The following is a 6039-nucleotide window of genomic DNA, read 5'->3' as shown; positions in this document are numbered from 1 at the left end:
TCCTTGTCTGCTCAGAGCCTCGCGCCTCCCGCGCCGGAGTTCCAGCTAGCGCACTCTATTCTCCCAACACCCCAGCCTCTCCCCAGCATGTAAAGTCGCCCATACCTCCTCGGACTTCTCAGAGGCAGCAACTTTCCCCTCTGGCCGGCGCGGGGCGGGGCACCAGTCGGCACCGGCATAGCGCGCAGGACTGCAGCCTTGCGTCCCGCCGCCCACCTCGTGACCGACGAGAGCCGCGGGGATGCCAGCGCCGAGAGCGCCCAAGACCTGGAGAAACAGCTTCGCCTGCGCCTGTTGCATGCTCAGCGAGCTCCAGAAGACCGAGCGGGACTATGTGGGCACGCTGGAGTTCCTGGTGTTGGTGAGTGTGTCCCCGCGCGGCAAGGCAGGGGGTGGCGGGCGGCGCGGGGCGCGGATCCCGGAGAGGCCGCTGGAAGCGCGCGCGGCATTGTCTACTGGGGACGGGGTACCGCTCCCAGCGTCGCGGGACCATGAACCCGCGCACGGACACTATGCTCGCCCGCACGTGGACCCCGGGCGGGGCTGTTTCACGCCTGGACACGCAATGAGTTTGCCAGGGCCTTGGAGATAGGCGGGCTTGAAAAGTTAGCTCCAATGGGAGAAGGCTCTTGTCCCCGGAATCCCTGCTTACCCCATCTTTCCTCACTCTTTACCCCGTCCCCGGCTGCCTTATGTAATTTTTTTACCCTCTTCTCTTCCTCCCCTGGGATTTTAAGACTTTGGCTTGGTGATTAAAGTCAGTTTACCACATTCAGGCACATTTAGTTAAAAGAAAAAAAAATCCTTGATTGCTTTAGAGCTTGAGTTCATTATTCAGATTAGATGGCAGCGAAGTCCCTTGGTTATAATAATCTTTGAAACATAGGATTCTGGCGGGGGCTAGAGAACTAGCAGCGGGGTTATGATCTCTAGCGGCTGTTGGCTATTAAAGCCACCTGTGGTGCTTACCCTGTTCTAGCTCTGCAGTCTCCTACTCCCATCCTCCATCCCGGGTTTAAATTTATTCCCCGCTCAGCTTCTGGATTCTCTGTTCACACTGAGCCCAGGAGAGTAGTATAATAAAACTAGTGTCAAAAAACTTCAAGATTTCATAGAAAGAACTGGCAGGAACTTTGTTTCAAAGTTTCAGCTTGACGTATTGGAAGGCTGCTCTGGAAACGTTTCATTCATTTTAGAGCCAGAAGGGGCAAAACTGAGTGAAAGAAACTTCTGAGACATCACTCAGAAATTGAATTTTTTCTATTCATTGTTGCAAAGACAAAAGAGCATTGGCTCCTTTCCACGCAGATGCCTGGGAGAGCATAGGACTGAGGAGCTCTTAGCCTTTGCAATCTAACTCACATCTTCAAACCTTCTGCTCCTTCCACCTCCGTGTTGCGTGCCCTCGTGGTCCAAAGGGAAATGTTTCAAAGGCCAAAACTTTCCGCTCAGTGTTCTGTAAGATGTAAACTTTCTGCTTATAATTATGGTAGAGGAATTCACTTCTTTGCTATGTCAAGAAGGAGAGAACAATGTTTCAACACAGGTTGACTTCTGGTTGACTTCTCAAATTAAAATCAGTATACCTGAGCCCCTGGGGCCACATTCTTTGGAAATATTTAGATATTTGAGAATATATGGGTAATTGGTGATAAATTGGATTGTTGTACACTTCCATGCAGCAATGTTCTAAAAAGCATGTTTTTAAGATTTGACTTTTTTACAAAGTTATTACAATTTTATTGTAAATATTGTAAATATTGTAAATATTGTAAATATTATTGACTATATTCCCTATGTTGTATGTTTCTATGACATTTTATAATCAGAAGTGTGTACTTCTTAATCCTCTTCATCTATTTCACTTATCCTCCCACCCCTCTCCCTGCTGGCAACTGCTTGTTTGTTCTCTGTATTTATGAATCTGTTTTTCTTTGTTGTTGTTTGCTTGTTTTGTTTTTTAGATTCCACTGTAAATTAAATTATATGGTGTCTTTCTGTCTGACTTACTTCACTTGGCATAATACTATCTGTGTTGTCACAAATGACCAGATTTAATGCTTTTTAATGGCTGAGTAATATTCCATTGTGAATTTCATATTCTATTCCATACCACATCTTCTAGATCAATTCATCTATAGATGGATGCATAAGTTGCTTACATACTGTAAATAATGTTGCAACAAACATAGGTGTACATATATCTTTTTGAGTTGGTGTTTTCATTTTCCTCAGGCAAATGCCCAGAACTGGAGTTACGAATCATATGATACTTCTATTTTTAATTACTTGAGGAACTTCCATACTGTTTTCCAAAAGGGCCCCACAAATTTACATTACCACCAACAGTGCATGAGGGTTTCCTTTCCTCCATGTCTTTACCAACACTTGTTATTTCTTGTTTTTTTGATACTAGCCATTCTGACTGATGTGAGGTGGAGATTTGACTTTTAATAGCTTCAGATTTGCCTTTCATGAAACTTCATTGGTGACAAAGTTCTTTGACTTTTGAAAAATCTGAGCCACTTCTTAAACTGTATTAGTTACTTCTTTCTAGAGGTATATGAAAAAAGTACTGTGCAGAGTCCTGAATTGTAGAAATAGAGATCTAACCTAATCTACATCAAAAACTAATTTGTTGATCTTTATTTAATATATGCGTTTTTCCTCTAACCTTAGCACTTGATTATTAAAATTGAAAACTTATTGCTAGATAGAGTTGGGTAAGAAATTGTGGGAGGGGATACATGGGTGGCTCAGTTTGGTTAAGCATCTGTCTTTGGCTCTGGTCATGATCCCAGGGTTCTGGGATGAAGCCCCACATTGGAGTCTTTGCTCAGCAGGGAGCCTGCTTCTCTCTCTGCCTGCTGCTTCCCCTGCTTATGATCTCTCTCTGACAAATAAATAAATAAAATCTTAAAAAAAAGGAAAAAAAAGAAATTGTGGGAGGTATAAAGTAAATTAATTATATGTACCTATTTACAAGTAGTTCATTTAATGATTTCATTCTTCTTATTTCATTCAGAAATTATGGACTCTTCCACTTTTATTTTTCTTTGTCCATTATTTTGTGCACGTACATCCAGTACTTATGCACAAACATGTTCACACACACACACAAACACACTAATTGGCCTGTCATCCTAAACAAAAGTTTACCCTGACTTATTTTTAATCATAATCATTGAAAGCCTCAGATCTACTTGTAGTACACTTTTAGATTTTCTTTTCTGAGTATTTATTTTTTCATTATTATTTATAGTAACACTGAATATGCATGTATTATTACTTGTTCACCTTCTGTTGATGTAGTCAATCTAGTTCTAACTTTAACGTAAGCTAATAATATACCAAGCTTTAAAAATATTCAAACTCTTTGGCCTGGCGATTCTTTTTCTAGGAGTCCATCTTGAAGGACTGATCAGAAATGTAGACAAACCATAAAAGTGATTTTTAAAAAAAGTTAGCACTAGTATTAAATAAGGGATACATTTGTTGTAAAAAATCTGGTAGTGCATTTCTAAGTCAAATGTAAATATTTGTTAGATTAGTCATTGTTTTAGATTTCTGTCCTTGTTTCAGCCATTAACATGCAGGAAGGGTAACTCTTATTTTTATTATGAAGAGATAGAAAATGTATTTTTAGTTTTATCGAGAACACATTTTTGACTTACAAGCCCATAAATAATCAAACAAAATGGTATTTTTTCTCTTGATGAAATGATCATATGACCTGAAGGGGAAAACTTTTCATACTAAGATCTTTTATACTTCTTTTTCTTTTAAAGATTTTTAAAAATTTTATTTGAGAGAGAAAGAAAAAGAGCATGTGATCATGAACCAGGGGAGAGGTAGAGGGAGAAGGAAAAGGAGAAGCAGAGTCCCTGCTAAGGGGAGCCTGACTGGGGTTCTATTCTAGGACTCTGGGATTAAGACCTGAGCATTTAAGTCAGATGCTTAACTGACAGAGTCACCCAGGTACCCCTAAGATCTTTTATACTTCTAATTCCTTTCTGTTCTCATTTCCAACCCTTTCATTTTTTAAAGCGAGAACAACTTTCCCACCCCACAGATAGCTGGTATATAGAGTGATTCTCGCTTCCCATGGGATCTCTGGCTTCTTTTGTTTCTTACTAGCCCTTCTATCCTTTTGTATTCCCACTGGGCTTTCAGGGCTCCATTCCTTGAGGAAACTTCATAATCCTGTCCTCTCTGCTGTCCCCCCTACCCCATGCCAGGCTACAGTGCTCACTGCTTTGTAGTTTCTTCTTCCCTGCACCAAAGGAGACTTATACATGTATGTGTTTACTTTGGTCTCATTCTATTAGAATGTAAGCTTCTTGAGGACAGGCCCATATTTTACTTGTGTGTTTTTCCACAGAATTTTGTGCAGTGCTTGTGAAATCATAGGCCATACCAAGATCAGGATGTCTTCCCAGACCCATCTGAGTGAACAGAAGAAGGGCAGAGCAGGACCAGCTTCATGGGTGTGCATGCTGTGCGCTTTGCTCTGGGCTTCGTACTCAGAAGGACCTGGAACTTGGTTTAGAACTCTGCTAACACTGTCTTGAAATTTGTGCTAGTTTTATCTTTGAACTTGTGTTTTACAAGTGAAGTCCACTGGGATAGTAGAGTGTGAGTAGAGCTAATATATGAAAGAAAGAGAAAAGCTTTATATTTTAATACCTCTTTTTTTTAAAGACTTTATTTGACAGAGAGAGAGAATGAGAGAGGGAACACAAGCACGGGGAGAGGGAGAGGGAGAAGCAGGCTTCCTGCTGAGCAGGGAGCCCAATGCAGGGCTCAATCCCCTGACCCTGGGATCATGACCTGAGCTGAAGGCAGAGGCTTAACCAACTGAGCCACCCAGGTGCCCCTATTTCAGTATCTTTAATAACACATTTCCCCCTGCTTTTTGAGCAAAAGGCCTCACATTTTTATTTTGCACTGGGCCTGGAAAATCTTGTCGACACATTTCACTCTGGCATTGTGGCCGGTTGGCTATGACCATTTTTGTCTAAAATGGGACACTTCTGAGGGTGAAAGGGAGTGTTATTAATAATTACACTGGGAAACAGATGTAACCCTGGAGTGTTCCTGGTAAATCAGAATGTGCTGTTCTTCCACATTGCGGGCACATGAGTTACATGTCTTGTCATAAACAAAAGATTTTGAAGTTTGTTACCTGTCTAGGCGCTGACCTCAGATAGCCCAGAATCTGAGTCCTGTCTCTAATTTACTAGTTAACTTTGGACACATTCCTAAACCTTTCAAGCCCCATTTTCTTCATCTGTAAAATGGGGAACCAATAGCATTTCTCAAGGTTGCTGTAAGGATGAGATGATGGATGCTTTGGGCTCTGCCCAGTCCCTGACTTACAGGAGTGCCCTATATATGGTTACTGTTATTTCTTCTGATGCTACAGTTGCTACACAGAGGTACCCATACTGGTCAGCCTTAGTGTCTAATTTTTGCATGGGTGATATTCCTCTTTACACTTTCTGTCTCTGAGTCTCTTCTTTACTTCTTCCCCCAGTGTTTCCCCTTCTTTTCATGCAGTCCTTCTTCCCATGATATTCTTATTTTTTAAAAGATTTTATTTATTTACTTGTCAGAGAGAGAGAGCGAGTGAGCGCACACACAAGCAGGGGGAGTGGTAGGCAGAGGGAGAAGCAGACTCCCTGCCGAGCAGGGAGCCCAGTGTGGGACTTGAACCCTGGAATCATGACCTGAGCCAAAGGCAGACACTTAACCAACTGAGCCACCCAGGTGTGCCCCATGATATTCTTATACATACTCTGTTGACTTAAGACTGCAAGAACACTTTGCAGTCTATAAAACAACAACCATAATTAGTATGCCATTTTACAGTTTATAGTAAATAATTGCATATTTATTATCTGATTTGGGTTGATATATATGCCTCTTACTCTTTCAAATGGTGCTCCGTAGAGTTCCAGGGTTCTGTGGTTTGGCTTCAGGGTTCTGTGGTTTGGCCCTCATAGAGGGTGAGCAGGAACTGAGTTGGATGGTTTCAGG

The 6039-nt window shown here is 41.8% G+C and overlaps 1 long non-coding RNA gene across 1 annotated transcript in view; it reads left to right on the top strand.

Moving 5' to 3' along the window:
• The first annotated feature begins 246 nt into the window (after nucleotides 1–246).
• LOC123949429 overlaps nucleotides 247–6039 on the top strand; it is a 50911-nt gene continuing 45118 nt past the window's right edge. The window contains exon 1 of the long non-coding RNA XR_006820050.1: nucleotides 247–361. This is a non-coding gene — a long non-coding RNA (uncharacterized LOC123949429). The remainder of the gene's footprint in view (nucleotides 362–6039) is intronic.

The sequence above is a fragment of the Meles meles genome, chromosome 1, assembly GCF_922984935.1.
Source record: "Meles meles chromosome 1, mMelMel3.1 paternal haplotype, whole genome shotgun sequence".
NCBI lineage: Eukaryota > Metazoa > Chordata > Mammalia > Carnivora > Mustelidae > Meles > Meles meles.
Note: the sequence above shows the minus strand (reverse complement) of the source record. Positions and strands in the feature narration are given on the sequence as shown.